General features: G+C 40.5%; 1 non-coding gene across 1 annotated transcript; it reads right to left on the bottom strand.

Annotated features, from left to right (window-relative positions):
- On the bottom strand, positions 1–107 carry LOC120113198. Its single transcript, XR_005515001.1, has one exon. It is a non-coding gene; the product is annotated as a small nucleolar RNA R71 (small nucleolar RNA).
- Positions 108–21,248: the final 21,141 nt, after the last annotated feature.

The following is a 21,248-nucleotide window of genomic DNA, read 5'->3' as shown; positions in this document are numbered from 1 at the left end:
ACACTTAGAAGAAATATCATGAACTTTGCACAAAAAGATGGAGAAACATTTTTTCATTGTTGGGAAAGATTCAAGGACCTTCTACTTGCTTGCCCACATCATGGATATGAAATTTGAAGGGTCATTAGTTTCTTTTATGATGGTTTGTCCTCCAATATGAGACAATTTGTAGAAATGATGTGTAATGGTGAATTCATGAGTAAGGAACCAAATGAAGCCTGGGATTATTTTGATCTTTTAGCAGAAAATGCACAAGCTTGGGATACAACAGATAAAAATGAAAAATCAAAAATAGCACCTAATGCAAAAGGAGGAATATATCTTATTAAAGATGATAATGATGTCAATGTAAAAATTGCTAATTTGACTAGAAAGGTTGAAGCCATGGAATTAAGCAAAGCCAATATAGGAAAAGCACAAACTATTGTTGAAAGTATATGTGGAATTTGCGAGAGTAATGCACATGTAACCAAGGATTGTCCTACAATCCCTGCTTTTCAAGAAGTGTTGCATGATCAAGCAAATTTCACCAATACTTATAAAAGACCATTTCCAGAAATATATAATCCTAGTTGGCGAAACCATCCTAATTTTAGCTGGAGACATGGACCCACTGCCAATGAATCTCAAGGGAATTCTGTTCCTACTCCTTATGTGCCACCACATAGGAAATTCCTTGAAGATACTTTGCAAACCTTCATGCAAGGGCAGACTCAAATAAATCAGAATACAATGCAATCACTCCAAGAACTTAAAAATTCTATAGGTAGAATTGAGGCTCAACTTAATGTTAGGGAAAGAGGGACATTTCCAGCCCAACCTCAATCTAACCCAAAGGGTCAACATGAGGTCCATGAAGCAAGTTCATCCCAACCTAAATTTGAGCAAGTTAAGTCTGTCACAACCCTTCGGAGCGGAAAAAATAATTAACAAAGAAATTCCAACGAAGGATGACAGACCTGAAAAATCCATTGAGAAAAGGGATGAAAATAATACTGAACAAGATGATCCAATACCTCATCATAAAATAGATGCTCCATTCCCTCAGCGTTTGCTTGCAGCTAAAAAAGGAGTACCTGATCAAGAAATTTTGGATATCTTTAAACAAGTAAAGATTAATATTCCTCTATTAGATGCCATTAAGCAGATCCCATCTTATGCCAAATTTTTAAAAGATCTTTGTACCATAAAGCGAAAGCTTTATGTACAAAAGAAAGCTTTTCTAACTGAACAGGTGAGTGCTATTCTCAAACACAACACCCCACCTAAGTATAAAGATCCTGGTTGTCCTACCATATCTTGTATCATAGGAAACTTCAGGATACAACGAGCCCTTCTTGATTTAGGTGCAAGTGTTAACTTACTGCCTTATTCAGTTTATGAACAGTTAGGACTTGGTGAATTAAAACCCACCAAGGTTACTCTCCAACTTGCCGATCGATCTATAAAGATACCAAGAGAAATAGTCGAGGATGTACTTGTCCAAATTGATAAATTCTACTTTCCAGTCGACTTCATAGTATTAGATACCCAGCCTGTCATGAACTGTACCACTCCAATACCTGTCATTCTAGGCCGCCCATTTCTAGCTACTTCCAATGCTTTGATTAACTGTCGAAATGGAATAATAAAAATGTCATTCGGGAATATGACTATGATTTTAATATATTTAACATTTGTAAACAACCCGATAATGATAACAAAAATGATGAAATTCATGGAGTTAATCTGATCGACTCCATTGTAGAGGATGCTCTTGTCCCATCTCTTTCTTCTGATCCTTTAGAAACATGCCTAACTCATTTCGGAAATACAGATATCAACCAAAACTTAGAGAAATCAGTGCTATATTAGATTCAGCTCCTTTGTTGGATACAGATAGGTGGAAATCTCGTTTTGAAGAATTGCCCACACGCAACAATAGTCCTCTACCATCTAGTGTTCAAGCACCTAAACTTGAGCTAAAGCCTTTGCCATTTGAGCTCAAGTACGCATACCTTGGTCAAGAAGAGACTTTTCCTGTGATCATATCATCCCAACTCGAACAAAGTCAAGAACTAAAATTATTGGAAATTCTCAAAGAGCATAAGGGAGCAATAGGGTGGACAATTGCTGATATCAAGGGAATTAGTCCCTCAATTTGCACTCATAGAATCCACTTAGAAGCTGATGCCAAACCTTCTCGTCAACCTCAACGTCGATTAAACCCAAACATGAAGGATGTGGTTAGAGCAGAAGTTCTGAAACTTCTGGATGCGGGTATGATCTAGCCAATTTCAGATAGTAAATGGGTAAGTCCAACCCAAGTGGTCCCGAAAAAATCTGGTGTTACTGTAGTCAAAAATGCTAACAATGAATTAGTTCCAACTAGGGTCCCCACTAGTTGGCGTGTATGCATTGACTATAGGAAACTTAATTCTGTCACTAGGAAGGATCATTTTCCTCTACCTTTTATTGATCAAATTTTAGAAAGGTTAGCAGGTCATAAATATTATTGCTTTCTAGATGGCTATTCAGGTTACAACCAAATTGCAATTGATCCTGAAGATCAGGAAAAGACCACTTTTACATGTCCTTTTGGCACATTTGCTTACAAGAGAATGCCTTTTGGATTATGTAATGCTCCTGCAACCTTCCAAAGATGCATGCTCAGTATTTTCTCCGACATGGTTGAGCGCTTTTTGGAAGTCTTCATGGATGATTTTTCAGTTTTTGGCTCATCTTTTGAAAATTGTGTGGACCATTTAAGACTAGTCTTCATTCGGTGTGAGGAGAAGAATCTAATCTTAAACTGGAAAAAGTGCCATTTCATGGTAACTAGGGGAATTGTTCTCGGGCATGTCATTTCATCTGAAGGAATTGAAGTAGACAAGGCTAAAATTGACTTAATTGCTAACTTACCCAACCCAAAAACTATCAAAGATATACGCTCATTTTTGGGTCATGCAGGATTTTATAGGAGATTCAGTAAAGATTTTAGCTCAATATCTAAACCCTTATGTAATCTCCTTCAAAAGGAAACCCAATTTGTATGGTCTGAAGAATGTCAAAAAGCTTTTGATAAACTCAAAAGCTTGCTGACCTCTGCTCCCATCATGCAACCACCTGACTGGTCACTTCCTTTTGAAATTATGTGTGATGCCAGTGAATATGCAGTTGGGGTAGTTCTAGGGCAAAGAAAAGAAAGAAAGCCTTATGTTATCTACTATGCAAGTAAGACTTTAAATAGTGCACAAAAGAATTACACCACTACGGAAAATGAACTACTTGCCGTAGTATTTGCACTAGACAAATTTAGGTCTTACTTGATTGGATCCAAAATCATTATCTACACTGACCACGCTGCCCTTAAGTACCTTCTTTCAAAAAAGGATGCTAAGGCGCGTTTGCTTAGGTGGATCCTTCTGCTCCAAGAATTTTTTCTAGAAATAAGAGATAAAAAGGGGGTAGAAAATGTAGTAGCTGATTACTTGTCCCGTCTGACTCTTTTAGATTCCTTAGACAATTCACCCATAAAAGACACTTTCCCTGATGAGCAACTGTTTGAGATCACATCTTCACCCTGGTTTGCAGACATTGCAAATTTTTTAGTCACAGGTGAACTACCAAGTCATTGGAATAAACAAGACAAAAGAAAATTTTTGACTGAAATAAAAAAATTTTTCTGGGATGATCCTTATCTTTTCAAATACTGCCCAGACCAAATTATTAAGAGATGTGTACCTAATGACGAATTTATTAGTGTCATTTCCTTTTGTCATTCTGAAGCTTGCGGTGGTCATTTCTCTGGTAAGAAAACGGCTGCAAAAATTTTACAGTGCAGTTTCTATTGGCCCACCTTGTTTAAAGATTCCCATAACTTTTGCAAAGCTTGCGAGCGTTGTCAAAAGTTAGGTGGGATAACTCGTAGGAATATGATGCCTCTCAACCCAATTTTAATTATCGAAATATTTGATTGTTGGGGAATAGATTTTATGGGCCCATTTCCTCCTTCATTCGGAAATTTGTACATCTTAGTAGCTGTGGATTATGTCTCCAAATGGATTGAGGCAATTCCTTGCAAACATAATGACTACAAAACTGTTCTAAAATTTTTAAAGGAAAACATTCTTTCCAGATTTGGAATGCCTCGAGCCATCATCAGTGATGGGGGTTCACACTTCTGTAATAAGCCTTTTGAGGCTTTAATGCGAAAATATGGGATCACCCATAAAGTCGCCACCCCTTATCATCCACAGACAAGTGGATAAGTTGAAGTATCCAATCGATCAATTAAGAATATTCTGGAAAAAACGGTTAACCCAAATCGCAAAGACTGGTCTTTGCGTTTAACTGATGCACTTTGGGCTTATCGTACTGCTTTTAAAAGTCCAATTGGAATGTCTCCGTACCGTCTTATTTTTGGTAAACCGTGTCACTTGCCTGTGGAATTGGAGCATAGGGCATACTGGGCTATTAAGAGATTTAATTTTGATATGGATAAGGCTAGTTCACTACGCAAACTTCAACTTAATGAACTAGAGGAAATCAGGAATGAAGCATATGAGAATGCTCGAATTTATAAGAATAAAATGAAAGTCTTTCATGATAGAAATATTATGAGAAAAATATTTGAGCCTTCCCAGAAAGTTCTATTGTATAATTCAAGACTTCATTTATTTCCAGAAAAATTGAGATCTAGGTGGACTGGCCCATTTATAGTTAAAACTGTTTATCCGTATGGAACCGTTGAGATAGAGAATCCAAACACCGGTAATATTTTTAAAGTAAATGGCCAACGTTTGAAGTTATTTTTGGACAACTTTACCCCAGAAATTGAATCGACCAATCTGGGAGATCCTGTTTATCAGGATTGATCTCTATATCTGCTAGAGATCCTTTGTTTGTACATAATTTTTCTTTCTTTCATATGACAATTGGTGAGCAACAACAGTGTGCAGTCATTCTATCAGGTAAATTCTAACCTTCAGCCTTATTATCCTTCATACTATCATATTTAATGCATTCATGTTGAAACATTGGGGACAATGTTGAATTTAAGTTGGGGGGAGAGATTGCTATATTTTTTTATATATCATACCAATTGTCATATATTTCAAATTTCAAAAAAAAAATAAAAAAAAATAATAATAAAAAAATAAAAAAATATATATATATATAATAATACAAAAATATAATAATAATAGTAATAATAATAACAAACATATATTTTGTTGCATTTAATTACCACTATATTTTTCAAAGAAATAAACATGTGCAGCTATTAAGGCAAGGAGCATATTATGACTTATCAGAGACCTATTATTAGATCCCCACACAAGTATTCAATGATAATAGGAAAGCCTCAGGAGTTCACTTGTGTTACCTATTTATTTGTTGACCTTATTCGCAAAAGAAGTACGAGTGTCCTTGTCTTAAAGTCCATGTTTTGGTTTTCACATAAAGATAGAGTTTGAAATTCCCGGCTAAATCACCTGGGTGCCTTATGTTCTGACCTTGGTTGACCTATAGTCACAATACAGTCACGTTACATATGTGTATATATATATATATATATATATATATATATATATATATATATATATATATATAAAAAGAGAGAGAAATAATACAGTTTGTCTTCATTGAGTAACCGGGCCTCTTGCCTACAAAGCAGCGAGTGTTCGCGTAAAAAGGTGAAAATGACTGAAATAAGTGACTAGTCTGGCCTCGTGGCGTAGTCTGGTTCGAGTAATTAAGTCCGAGGGGTGTTTCACCTAATGCCTTGAGCCAACTGGATCAAGAGTCATTGACCCAAAGCTCGTTACATGGACCTTACTAGAGCCTAATGGAGTTGGACTGTTGTAGTCACTATGTGAAAAAAAAATATAAAAATAAAAAATAAAAAATAAAAATAAATTAAACATGAGTAAGTTAGTTAAACTTAACCCAAGTGACGTGTGGATGACTGGTTTGACTCCATTGTTTTAGAACTCTGTGTACCTGGGATGTCTAGTTGGGATTGATAGCTTCATTTTTATATGCGAACCATTCTGGATAAATAACATGTGATATTCGGAAAATTTTGTGGATCGGGAGCTAACAAATGGTAGTTAATACTTGTGAATTTGAGTAGTGCACCTAGAACTCAAAGGGTACCCAATTGTGGTGGAGGTATAGGTATTCTGAGACGTCACATTTACATTTGCCTTAAGAGTTGCTATGTTTTAAAGTATCTTCTAACTTAAAAATGATGTTTGTGGGTAACATCACTGCAAACCCTCACGAGACAACACTCGTCCACTAGGGTAACCTAGGGGTTTAACGGCTTGTTGCACGTGCTAAGTGCAATCGTAATGCTCTACGAAAGTGAGTCTTTATTTTAATTCATGCATATTGATATATATATATATATATTAATAAAATAAACAATACTTTTGCACCCTCATTTTATCATTTTCACACTAAATTGCTAGAGACTAGCAATAAGCTAGTTGGGGGGTGTGATGAGAGTACAAAAGTAAAATTTTCATATTATCTTAATGAGTATTATAGCTAATCTTTATTAATAAAATTAATTAATTAATGCTTTATCTGTGTCTGAGTGCATGTAATTCAAAAGACCCTATAATGCTGGATTTTAGCCCAATGCCCGGTAGTTCGAGCTCAACAAATCCTTAGCGTCTCATCTGAGCCTCATGTCGCCCGTCATCCGCATGCAATCCATATCACTGTAACCACATGTTTCAGCTAGCACAAATGCCCCCATCGTGGAGCTTCCTAGCATCATCAAAACCATCCATGTGGCTTTCCAAGCATCATGGCATCTCCTCCATGGAACCTAAATCAAACCCATGGAACCTAAATCAAACCCAAGGGACCTAAGCCAAACCGGCTCTTCAATTCAAGCCACATCTCATTCATGGTTTCGGATTCCCCTGTTTCAAGAATATTCAGCTGCATTCCTTTCTTCCCATCATTCATCTATACTCAAAACATCAACGGCAGCAAAGGAAAGAAGCCAAACCGTTTGCATTCCACTTCAGCAATCCCCCATCCGCTCGAGCACGCATCCGTGAACGTCCATGGCAGCATGAAACCAAGACGTTTCCCCTGTTTCCTCCCAGCTCATCCACGCGTTCCAGCAGACAAATCCTTAGCGATTCGACTTCCTTCATCCCGTATCTCAAGCAACCACGGATCATTTCCAAGCCACGAAGTCTTGCATTCAAATCTAACATCAATGTCTACAGTTGCTCAAATTCTGCAACGTTCCCAGCCGAGGAGTCCCAAGCCATGTCTCTTTCGCTCCCAGTTCCTAAGCGTCCACAACGCATCCTTCGGTCTTCCCAGCCACACTGCTGAAGGTGTCTATAAAAGGAACTCAAGAGAGAGGAGCAAGGGCCATCTGGTGGAGGTAGAACCAGCCGACGGGAGGGGGGAAGAAAAGAGAGGATCTTACCAGCCGGCTGGATCCATCCAAGTCTGAGCGGCATCCGGTGGAGGCAAGAGGAGGACACGGAGCAAGGGGGTTGATCCACGGAACAAGCCGGAGGAGGCAGGAGGGAAGCACCGAAGCACATCTGCACCTCTTCTTCCGATTTTCCCAGCCGGCCAAGGGATCGGGGGTCTTCCATTCCGGTGGAGACCAAAGGATCCGACAGAAGAAGAGGAGGCCAGCGTGCGACGGAAGATCCAGGGAGGCCATTCCGGTGGAGGAGAAGAAGCCACGGAGGGGAGGAAGCAGTCGGGCTTGGGAGGAGGAGAGGTCATCCGGTGGAAGAAAGGGAAGAAGCAAGAAACAGAGTGCTCTGTTTCTGAATAAAAAGGAAAAAGGGTTTATGTTTATTTTAACTTATTCGTTGCTAATCTTTTTTATAAAATTGCTTCCATCTCATATGAGTAGCTAAATATCTTTTAGCTAAGGCTAAGGAAAAGCCTAGCATTTTATTCATGTATTTCAATTAATCATCAATGGGGTTTTAATGTTTTTGATTTGATTTATGGTGCAGTAAATCTATAGAAATTATTCCAAACTCATATATTTTTTTGATTTGTTATTTTCCTCGGGTATAACAGATGCTTAGAGATCCCTGTAGTTTAAAATAGAATTACTGTAAAGCTGCCCATAAAACTAAATCTATTTTATTATGATGATTTTAAGAAAAGCATGATGAAGTGCTAGGCTGAATCCTGATGCCTTAGTTATATTCTTGTTAATTCTAATATTATTTAGCCTTTAGTTTTTTGTTCACTGTCAAATCCCTGTGGATTCGATCTCGGACTCACCGAGAATATTACTTTGCTACACCCTATACTTGGGATATCCTACGTTTAATTTCTCTTTTAAAAAAGAGCAAGATTAAAATCGTAGCAACCGGACAGTGATCCGATCACTCGTCCATTTCTGGTAAGCGTCACGGGCTGCTACCCGTGCATTAGCAGGAGGCAATTCAGGTGCCGGATTAGTAATTATATACATGGTCCTCTCGTGTTCTAGGACGATCTTAAGCTTTCTAAGCCAGATTGAAAAGTTGGGACCGGTCAACTTATCATTATCTAACAATGACCTAAGTGACAATTGAGTGGCCATTTCTGCAAAGAATGACAACAAAGCCTAATCAGTAAATGAATCAATATAATCAAGAAATTTGGATTTTAGTCCAAAGATCCTCCCACCATTTTGTACGAATCAATAGCCTCTACTTTAATCCGAAGAATTACTCCTAATTCTTTAGTGGGTACCGGAATCCACATAGACTACAGATGGGCCTGAGTGTGTCTCGGCTAACCCATATGTTTCTAAGGGTAGGTTCATAACCAATTGCTTCACCAAACAACTCCCAGTATTATCCTTTTGCCACAGGCCACTTCAGCAGGTGTGTGTCACCTCCACTAAAAAACCTGGTCAGGTTCAACCATCAACTTGCTGCAATAAGTTTATCACATTAATAGATGACCAAGCCCGAGTGTGTCTCGGCTCACCTGACCACCTATTTAATGGATGCAACCGATTCAACATTAATTGAGTAACAATCCCAATAGCCGATGAGCACCAGGCGTGTATCGCCTCCAATGATCATAAACATATTGGACTCATTATCATTTCAACGCAATGGGAGGCTATGACACGGTCATCTTCCATTAACCGCACCATTTTTAAGAACTTGATAATTTAGAGGATTTGTATGAAACACGAAAAGCTGACTAACCTTGATCCTCCCACTGACTTCTTCAAATCAGAGGTTAATAAGAACAGGTTTGAGTCAGTGCACCTAAATCGGTCCGACCGATTTTCTTACAGGCATGGGTCAATTAGAGTCAATCAGAGATCTGATCAAAAGAGATTCACCAAGATGGCCAGGTAAGTGAGATCAGCAGAAGGGTATGCCATTAACTTGACTGGACCGAAACCCAGCAAGTAGCTCCCAATTAAAAATCTACTGATAACAGTTGCCTTAGACACCAACTGGTTCATCAATTTCAATTCAATCAATATCAAAACTCAGTGCTCAACCGCGGAGCCCAAATCAACATCCATTTGGTCTTATCAAGAGACATGAACTTGATCAACTACAACTATTGCAAAGATCAAGAGTTACCTTGATCGAATCCGAAGTAAACATTTTAAATTAGATTTGACCAGTTATTGTTCTATATTTTGATTTTGACCATTGGGTCTAACCCAACCAGATTTGATTAGATAACCCATTATCCCCATGATTTATGCAATGTCTTAGATGTTTAAATCACATTTAAAATCTAAGATCTACATCAATACTTAATTCACAATTAAGTGTATTGCATTATTCATGTCTTATCTTGGTTTTGCATGCATTACAACTTTGAATCATTAAAACCCCTTTTAATGTTCAAGTTAAATGGTTTCCACATGCATACAAACATGTCTATTCATCATATGAATAACATCATAAAATAATATAATCAGTTTACATCATATGTAAAAGATCACATTTTGCATAGATATTTGATATCACAAAGAACCTGGACGAGCTCTGATACCACTGATAGTATGCGTGCAGAGGGCTAAGCATGAATTTCAGAAAATTTTATGCGGAAAGAACGGGTTAAACATTTTAACCCATAACATGCTTGATATTTTACATATTTTAACTCTGATACCAGTCGAAGACAATCTTCAACTGCACATCACATGTGGCACGGGCTCAGTCCCAATACATAGGGTGACACCCGCACGTGCCTATCAAAGCACTCATCATATGAGCCCCCGGGTGGAGAGCCACGCTTCGTCACACGGTCACGCGTGAGAGTTTCCGGGAATCGGATAGTCTCCACTAATCCTTTGCTTTGACACCAAATATCACAAAGCCCTCAGATCCCGAGGATTGTGTGATTCGAATAAATATGCATAAATCACAACTTCTTGTGATTTGAAGATTGAGATCATATCTCAACCGTAAAAGAGATCAGGTCTCTTACCTTTAGAAGGGGGTTCCTTCAAGGATGCTTCGCAGCCGCACAAGCGTCCGGCCTCGATGACTCGTCCACGCGAAGCTCCGGAATGATCAACTTCCCGGGGAGTGCTAGCTCGCAGGGAGGCAGAAGGTTGGCTGAAATGGAGAAGGAAGAAGATGGACCTTCACAGCTCAAGAACTCCTTCTTGGGCTTTCACCTTCAAAGCTACTCTCTCCTCTCACTCTCTTTCTCTGGTGCTCTTGATCCTTTTTTTTTTTGTGTAGAGAAGAAGGAAGAGGGGTGGCCTATTTATAGGCCAAGAAGAAGGTGAGGTGTCCCTATGAGGTGTCCTGTGAGGTGTCCTGCCAGGACACATGTCACACATGCAAGAAAAAGATGTGTCCTGCTCCGCCACGTGTCACGCATGCAAAGGGGTGAGGTGGCCTGGAGGGCGATGTCATGCATGACCTCATGAGGCAGATGAGGTCATGGATGACATCAGGAGGAGTGTGAGGTGTCCAGGCCCGCCACATGTCACACATGCAAGCAAAAGAGGTGTCCTGCTCCGCCACGTGTCACTCATGCAAAAGGATGACGTGGCCTGGAGGGCGATCGGGATGTGGGTCCCACATACAGTATGCAGGTCCCACCTTAAGCAGGCGTGGGTCCCACATACAGTATGTGGGTCCCACATATGCAGGACGTGGGTCCCACATACAGTATGTGGGTCCCACATAGGCAGGACGTGGGTCCCACATACAGTATGTGGGTCCCACATGGGCAAGAAGTCCAAGTCCGATTTGACTCAAGCCAAATCTAATTTGGTTGGGGGCAAATTGAGTCTAATCAGTGGTCCAATCACCAATTAACTTTTCCAAGCAACAATTGCTTAGGGCAATCAATCAATCACATTGACTATTTTACCTCTAGACGATTCTCAATCATCAATCAGCTATTTGATCAATCCAGAAACTTCTAAGCATGTGACCTCACAGGTTCGAGCCTAAGCCGGTAGTACAAGAACACTTCCTGCACTAATCGAAGTAACCATCTAGCAATGGGACCCGACGACCGGATAGGCCGAATAGATGCAAAGCAACATTCTAGAACCTATGGACCATGGTTACCGCATAATTCATCCTCTTGACCAGAAAATGCCCAGGGTGGATTCAGAGTCTGTCTACCCTGAAACGATCCATCCGGAAATATGTTTCAATTCAATAAGTCAAGTGATAGAGATTTGACTTTTCCTGGCCAGGGTACTACTTAATTGAAAACATAAGGCATTCACCCTTATTCCTAAGGGAGGTCAATCCCATCTTGATTTGCAACTGACTACCACAAGTATTTGACTGGACCCAGAAACCTTCCGTCGCTGGATTAGAAATCCAGGTAGTCCGGCACCAAAGTACAGTGAGTTGCTTGCAAGCCACCGGTTGCAATCTTAGGTCTAAAGGATACATATACCCATATCCACTCGGAACAACTCTTGATAAGAGAGAGTCCGTCAATTGGTCACGTTCAGTGAACGTACACTACCATTCACCTGTATACTATACTAGTATCTCTATACTCTTTGGTTTGGAAGACAACCAACAAATATGATACATAATGACCTACGCCCGATAATACTATCGTCCTATTAATAGTATATCATACGGTCATGAACTTTTAAGGACCTGTGTGACAAAATCATATTTCATTACATAAAGCAGTCCTAAGGACTTCATCACATCGGAGTTTGTGAAGATATTCTGGTGATGAATAAATACCATGTTATTTATAATTGATTCAAATACATTTACAATCAACAATTGATTAGATTTAGGACATAATTCCCAACAGCCTCTGCAGCCACTGCGTACCAAGGACCAAATCAGCTCCTTGTTAGATGTATGCCCTAGAAGCCAATTTTGGCTGACACATTATTAATTCTAGGACATAATTTGTACTTGACTTTATTATTATTGAATAAAAATGAAAGGCATCTTTTTCATTCATATTATTACTGTGTCTATGAATCGTCCAAGAAATTAATAAGATGATGATGCATATTCTCAAGAGTTGAGAATTTGAGCCATGTATCATTAGTGATTAATTTCTAAACGCTCCTGATCGATGGATCATCACGAGGACGGTGATCGATCCGATGAGATCAGTGCACACATTACTTTTCCTATAGATGGACGAGACTCGAGTCCACGGTGTAGGGACACTGAAGTAATAGTGCAGGTGCTTGTTAGAGAACAAGGGTACTGAGCGTGACCAATACAAGAAGTCACTTGGATGTCTATCCACTCGTCAGTGACTTGCTTGATGTTGCAGTAGTGTGACTGGTTCTTTGACCTGCGATGCTTCGGCTACTCACAGTGAGGTTATTGTAGTTTGACTGCACACATACATGGTCTCTAGCCATATGGGTCCATGCAGTGTAGATTGGCTACAGTAAGTTCACTGTAGGAGTAGGGTATGCACCTATAAGGAATCTATCGACCTTGATAGATAAGGAGAGATCCTATATGATTTATAAAACTGAGTTCGTAAGACCTCGGCTGGGGCAGATTGCCAGTGGAGAAAGAGTTCTCCGCTCTCGAACTTAAGTCAAATAAATCTTAACATATGACAGGCGATGGGGTTTGACGAGTTGTCCATGACCTCCGTCCTGTAGGGATCCACGATAGTAGGACTGTATCACATGATAACTGCACCTAGAGGTTCATCATTCTATTCTGCTGGGTAGCCACTACATGCTGCTAGGTATCACTGGTGGATGGTGGGACTCACAGGGATTATCTCGATGATCGATTAACCCTAATGAGTAGAGTTGGAATCGTTCCAATCCATTGAAAGGAGTTTTCAATGATATTGTGATAGAGATCACAATATATCTCACTACCAATCAGAATAGAACCTATGGGGTCACACACACTAGAAGTGTTAACCGATCCGATGGTTGAATCGTGATTAGAAATCATAAGTAATCAATTCGATTGATATTAAGTTGAAGAAGGAACAATGAAATTAATTAATTGGACTTAAACACAAATCCTACTTCGAGTAAGATTCCTAGAGTTCTAATTGGATTAGGACTGGGAGTCCTAATTGGAGTAGAACTGGGATTCCTACTTGGAGTAGGATTCCTACAATCCTAATTAGATTAGGAGTTTTGAATTAAAATTGGATTCCTACTTGGAGTAGGATTCCTAGAGTCCTAATCGGATTAGGACTTCGGATTCAAATTAGAGTCCTAATTGGATTAGGACTAAAATTAAATAAGTCCTAATTGGATTAGGATCTCCTAAGCCCTAATTAATCATCAACCTAATGAATCAAGATGACTCCTAATTGGATTAGGATTGAAGAGTTCAAGTTAAGTCATGGTTCATTCAAGTTCTAATTGGATTAGGACTTGTATAAAACCCAAATTGGTTGAACCTTGGACTAAGCCTAATTAGATTAGGACTTAGCCACTAGAAGACCTCCTAATCCTCCTTAGAGGAGGACTAGGGTTAGCCAAGAGGGAGGGGCGCACGCCCCTCCTCTTTTCCCTTGTTGGTGCGGCAACACAAGAGGGGCCGGCGCCCCTCTTGGAAAACAATCAAAGGCTCCTAACTTGTAGGAGCCCTTCATGCTTAAAAGGGGATGTGGGCGGCACCCTAGGGCTAATAATTTAAGCCCACTTCCTTCTCCACCCGTGAGCCCCCTCTCCTCCTCTTGTTTCAGCCGCAAGCAAAGGGAAAAGCCAAAAGGAGTCTTGGCAGCATCCTCTTCCTCCTTTCCTTCTTCCAACGCAGGCAAAGGAAAAAGGGGCTGCAAGGCTTGGTGATCTTCTTCCATGGTTGCTCCTTCTTCTTCCTCCTCCCAAGTACAATCAAGGGTTGATTAAAAGGGAGGACATCAGCCACCAAGTTTTCTCTGCAAGGGAGCTAGCACCCCGAGGAGATAGAAAGCTTGGATCGGTTCCTGCTTCGTGTGGATACCCGTAGAGGCCGGGCACTTGAACGGCTTCAAGCGAACCTTCATCCAAAAACCACGATCATCAGTTTGCGGTGATCATCTACCCGCACAAGGTGAAGATCTGATCTTCCTAAAGTTTCTAAAAGTTTTAATTCTTATCTATCTACGAACGGTTTCTTGAAATACGCTCATGCGATGAACGTCGATCCCGCTTATGCCGATTCCGCTGCCATCTGAATTTTTTTGAATTTTCTGCGGCATGGGCGGGTTCCCAACAGTGGTATCAGAGCCTAGGCTTCGTAGATTAAGGTAAGTATTAATTATCTAAAGGCATATTAGATCTGAAAATTGAAGGATTATGTGTGCTGAAAATTTCTGCATGCAGATTTTTCAGGGTTGCTGAATTTTTGCATGCTGATTTTTATGTGATAAGATGATGATTCTAATTGCATTGTTAATGAGATTACAAAGTTTAGAATCATGATTAGCATGATCAGCAACCTATGTCATAACATAATCAATTAATTATCAGATCTGAAAATTATAATTGCTGCATTTGGTGATGATCATAGGATTCAAACCCTTTTGGTACTAAATGTAAAGACCTGCGATGTGATCTGCAATGTCATGTAATTTTTCAGATGCTTGCATGCATCTTATTTGATGTTTTGAGAGGCCTGCGTGCCTCCTAAAAGAAGATGTAATTTATTATTATTTTTATTTTACATCTGGTTGTATTTCTGTGATGTGATGTACGTCAACGATCAAGTTGAAGACAAGGCATGAGATGAACAGGGGTCTAAGCGGTTGATGGCGATTGGATCAAGAGTTGGTCAAGGATCGAATCAAGGAGGCTTGGAACCAATTCAAGAGTTGAAGACCAGTTGATCGATTGACATGCATGTGCTTGTAATATGACCTAATTAGAATCCATGATCATCACCTATTTAAAGTTTAGTTTTACTTAATGCTGCGATATTATAACTGCCTGCAATGTGCCGTTTGCATGTGATGTGAATGAGAGTCGGGTAGATAGGTTTACATGTGATGTAGCAAACCCAATGAGACCTAAACTAAAACCTTCTCAATCAAGTCGAGAGTGAACCGACATGAGCAAGTCATATTAGATTAATTGATCTAATTGGTGTCTAGGAAAGCATGAAAGGTGGTTACTTAATTAGGACCTTATTCTCTGAGTAAGGGGAGCCTCCCACCTGCTTACCTGGCCAATTGTTCGATTACCTCTTATGAAGAGCTCAAGTTGCAAACACTAAGACCTGATTAACCAATATTAAGTCAATAGGTCTTCCACTGTAGTAGAGCTGCTAAGGTCTTTCTGATGTTGATTTGTCTCGGCTGGATACAGTGGTCAAGTTGCATCGGGGGGCTGGACCTCTCTATAGACATGAGATGTTGTAGGGTAAAGATGGGGTTGGGCACCAATAACTGTTAGGTGAGGACCCAATGACGACTTTATTCCTACGGTTATACGGTGGGTCTGACTTAACTAAGAAATGGGACCAATAACTGTTAGGTGAGGTCTTCATGGCTTAGAGACCAAGAAGCACTGCAACATGCTTGAGAAGCATTGTACAAGAGTTGTACACTCATCTGTTTATGTGTCACCAATAACTGTTAGGTGAGGTGGCATGTAAATCGGTGAGACCGCAGTACCCACTAGAAACCCTAGTCGTATAGGATTTCCGTTTTTCTACCAGGGGAGTGTGAGGAATTCGAGAAAATAGTGGGAGATACATTTGTTCTAAAAGACCTTAGAACAGATTAAGGATCAAGTACAAAAGTCTAACTAGAATCTTTACTCTCTGCAGATCATAATGTCAGCCTCAAACCCTTTGACCCGTATTCTTGAGACCAACAAATTGACTGGAACCAATTACAAGGACTGGCTAAGAAACCTCAAAATTATTTTGAACTGTGAGAAACTGGGCTACATACTCGAAAATGATATCCCTAGACTACCAGCACGTCCTACTGATGATCAGCGTGTGACGCATCAAAAGTGGACGGATGATGACATCAGAGTCAAGTGCTATATCATGGCATCCATATCCAATGAACTACAATGCCAGCATGAAAATATGAAGACTGCTAGGGACATACTAACACACCTGCAAGAGTTGTATGGTGAGCAGAGTCGCACAGCTCGTTTTGAAGTATCCAAGAGGCTCTTCAAAGCAAAGATGCGCGAGGGGCAGTCTGTCCATGGTCACGGTCTGACTATGATCAAGGACCTAGAGGAGCTTGAGAAGCTCGGTATGAACATGCACAAGGAATTGCAAGTAGATCTGATCCTTCAATCCCTTCCTGATTCATTTGGACAGTTTATAGTAAACTACCACATGAATAAGATCGAATGCACTAAGACTGAACTAATAAATATGTTGGTAACTGCTGAGGGAGCCTTGAAAGGTTCAAGGGGCAATGTCCTTGTTGCTGAGTTGACTTCTGGTTCCAAGAGAAAGTCTACTTGGAAGAAAAAGAAGCCTGCGAAGAAGCAGAAGAAAGACAAGAAGCCAAAGAAGGAAGTTCAAAAGAAAAAGGCCAATGACAAAGAAAAATGTTTCCACTGCAATGTCGACGGCCACTGGAAGAGGAACTGTCCTTCATACCTCGAGAGCCTGAAGAACAAGAAAGGTGACACACCTTCAGAAGGTATAGACTTGTTCATAATTGAAACTAATTTAACGGTTTCTTCTACTTCTAGTTGGGTTATAGATTCTGGTTCTAGTGCTCATCTGTGCACTACCATGCAGGGTCTAAAGGAAAGTAGAAGGCTGGCGGAAGGTGCGGTAACCCTTCGGGTTGGCAACGGGGCAAAAGTTGCTGCTGTGGCTGTGGGCACCTACCATCTGCGACTACCATCTGGTTTTAGTTTATTACTTAGAGCCTGCTATTATGTACCTGCTGCTAGCAGAAATTTGATTTCTGTTTCATGTCTAACACAGGAAGGTCATGTTTTTACATTTGACAAAGACTGCTGTTCTATTTATTTCAGAAATAAAATAGTTGCACGTGGTTTTATGATTGACAGTCTCTATCATTTGCATATGGATGTATCTGTAAATGTGTCTGAGCAAGAAGTGAGTGCCAAAGGATCCAAGAGATCCAGGGATGAGATAAACTAAAAATATTTGTGGCACCTCAGGCTTGGCCATATTGGAGAGGACAGAATGAATAAAATGGATAAAGATGGGCCTCTCGGCTCATTGACTTCCGAGTCATATCCAGTTTGCGAGTCCTGTCTTCAAGAAAAAATGGCCAGATTGCCCTTTGTAGGACATGGGGAGAGGACCACTAAAATACTTACCCTGATACACTCAGATGTGTGTGGCCCATTCGATGTGCAAGCCAGGGGACGTTATTCGTACTTCATTACCTTTACCGATGATTATTCACGGTATGGGTATGTGTATCTTATGAGACACAAATCTGAATCTTTCGAAAAGTTCAAAGAGTTCAAAAATGAAGTAGAAAAACAAACTGGAAAACCCCTTAAGGCTCTTCGATCAGATCGAGGAGGAGAATACCTTAGTGGAGAATTCCGGGACTATCTCAAGGACAATGGCATAGTCTCACAATGGACTCCTCCGGGTACACCTCAACTCAACGGGGTGTCAGAGAGGAGAAATCGGACTCTATTGGATATGGTCCGGTCCATGATAAGCTTCACTGATCTACCGATGTTTCTTTGAGGAAATGCCTTACTTACCGCAGTATATCTACTTAATAGAGTTTCCTCTAAATCCGTTCCTACCATACCGTATGAGATATGGCATGGTAAGAAACCAAGTCTTGGTCATCTCAAGATTTGGGGATGTCCGGCCCACGTCAAAAGATTACAGGCGGACAAACTAGAGGCTAGGACCATAAGTGCTCATTTTATAGGATATCCTAAAGAGTCATTAGGATACAATTTTTACGTCTTAGAGGAGCACAATGTGTTTGTGAGCCGTCATGCTATCTTCTTGGAAAACCAGTTTATCCTTGATAGAGGCAGTGGGAGGAAAATTGAGCTTGAAGAGAAAGTCTCTGAAAAGCAACGAGTCATGGATCCTATCGAACCCATTAATACAGAGCCAGTACACGATGTCCCTCAACCACCTCGCAGATCAAGTAGGGTCTCCCATCCTCCCGATAGATACTTAGGTATACTAGAAGAGGATACCGAGGAAATGTTCCTAGTGGGAGATAGGGATCACATACAGGATCCCAAAACCTACAACGAGGCGATATCTGATATCGATTCCGAGAAATGGTTGGAAGCCATGAAATCAGAGTTAGACTCCATGCGTTCCAACCAAGTCTGGACCTTAGTAAATCCACAAGAAGGTATTGTACCTATTGGATGTAAATGGATCTACAAAAGAAAGATAGGTTCGGATGGAAAGGTAGAGACCTATAAAGCAAGGCTGGTGGCGAAAGGGTATAGTCAACGCGAAGGCATTGACTATCAGGAGACCTTTTTCACCTGTAGCCATGCTGAAATCCATCCGAACATTGCTTGCCATTGCAGCATTTCATGATTATGAAATCTGGCAGATGGATGTGAAAACTGCTTTCCTAAATGGATATCTTGAAGAAGATATCTATATGGAACAGCCTTTGGGTTTCACTTCCAGTAATGGAGATCACAAGGTCTGCAAGCTGCAAAGGTCCATTTATGGACTAAAGCAAGCATCTCGGAGTTGGAACACTCGTTTCGATGACGCAATCAAAATGTTTGATTTCATCAAAAATGAAGAGGAACCGTGTGTTTACAAAAAGGTTAGTGGGAGTGCTGTCGTATTTCTCGTACTATACATGGACGACATCCTCCTGATAGGGAATGATATTCCCATGCTAACCTCGGTCAAGGTTTGGTTGTCAAAAGAGTTCTCCATGAAAGACCTTGAGGAAGCATCCTATATTTTGGGAATAAAAGTCTATAGAGATAGATCTAAAAGGATGCTTGGCCTATCACAGAAAATGTGTATAGAGGAAGTGCTGAAAAGGTTCAGCATGGAAAACTCCAAAAGGGGTCTCTTACCCCTAAGACATGGAATTCATCTCTCCAAGAAGATGTGCCCCAACACATCTGAAGAGATTCAACGCATGAGCAAGATCCCTTATGCATCGGCAATAGGGAGCCTCATGTATGCCATGCTATGTACACGACCTGATATAGCCCTAGCTGTGAGTGTCACAAGCAGATATCAGTCGAATCCAGGTGAAGAACACTGGACAACTGTGAAGAATATTCTTAAGTACTTGAGAATAACTAAAGATTTATTCTTGGTCTTTGGAGGATCATCAGAGTTAAAGGTAGAAGGGTACACAGATTCAGACTTCATGACTGACGTCGATGATAGAAAGTCAACATCTGGATATGTGTTCTTGTGCAATGGTGGTACGGTGAATTGGAAGAGTTCTAAACAACCGATCATTGCTGACTCTACTATGGAAGCTGAATACATCGCCGCATCTAAAGCTGCTAAGGAAGGCTTCTGGTTCAAGAAATTCATTGCAGAATTAGATGTGATGACATCAGATGCCATAACACTCTACTGCGATAATAATGGCGCCATAGCTCTAGCTAAGGAGCCAAGGTCTCATCAGAAGTCCAAGCACATAGAGCGGCGCTTACACCTCATACGCGACTATGTTGAGAAGAAGTATGTCGAAGTGCAGAGAGTAGACTCCGCGGACAACGTGGCAGACCCATTCACTAAGCAGCTAAGTCAACAAAAGACTGAAGCCCACCTTGAGATGATGGGACTAAGATATATGACTAATTGGCTTTAGTGCAAGTGGGAGATTGTTAGATGTATGCCCTAGAAGCCAATTTTGGCTGACACATTATTAATTCTAGGACATAATTTGTACTTGACTTTATTATTACTGAATAAATGAAAGGCATCTTTTTCATTCATATTATTACTGTGTCTATGAATCGTCCAAGGAATTAATAAGATGATGATGCATATTCTCAAGAGTTGAGAATTTGAGCCATATATCATTAGTGATTAATTTCTAAACGCTCCTGATCGATGGATCATCACGAGGACGGTGATCGATCCGATGAGATCAGTGCACACATTACTTTCCCTATGGATGGACGAGACTCGAGTCCACGGTGTAGGGACACTGAAGTAATAGTGCAGGTGCTTATTAGAGAACAAGGGTACTGAGCGTGACCAATACAAGAAGTCACTTGGATGTCTATCCACTCGTGAGTGGCTTGCTTGATGTTGCAGTAGTGTGACTGGTCCTTTGACCTGCGATGCTTCGGCTACTCACAGTGAGGTTATTGTAGTTTGACTGCACACATACATAGTCTCTAGCCATATGGGTCCATGCGGTGTAGATTGGCTGCATTAAGTTCACTGTAGGAGTAGGGTATGCACCTATAAAGAATCTATCGACCTTGATAGATAAGGAGAGATCCTATGTGATTTATAAAACTGAGTTCGTAAGACCTCGGCCGGGGCAGATTGCACAGTGGAGAAAGAGTTCTCCGCTCTCGAACTTAAGTCGAATAAATCTTGACATGTGACAGGCGATGGGGTTTGACGAGTTGTCCATGACCTCCGTCCTATAGGGATCCACGATAGTAGGACGGTATCACATGATAACTGCACCTAGAGGTTCATCATTCTATTCTGCTGGGTAGCCACTACATGCTGCTAGGTGTCACTAGTGGATGGTGGGACTCACAGGGATTATCTCGATGATCGATTAACCCTAATGAGTAGAGTTGGAATCGTTCCAATCCATTGAAAGGAGTTTTCAATGATATTGTGATAGAGATCACAATATATCTCACTACCAATCAGAATAGAACCTATGGGGTCACACACACTAGAAGTATTAACCGA

The sequence above is a fragment of the Phoenix dactylifera genome, chromosome 14 (genome assembly GCF_009389715.1).
Source record: "Phoenix dactylifera cultivar Barhee BC4 chromosome 14, palm_55x_up_171113_PBpolish2nd_filt_p, whole genome shotgun sequence".
Taxonomy (NCBI): Eukaryota; Viridiplantae; Streptophyta; class Magnoliopsida; order Arecales; family Arecaceae; genus Phoenix; species Phoenix dactylifera.
Note: the sequence above shows the minus strand (reverse complement) of the source record. Positions and strands in the feature narration are given on the sequence as shown.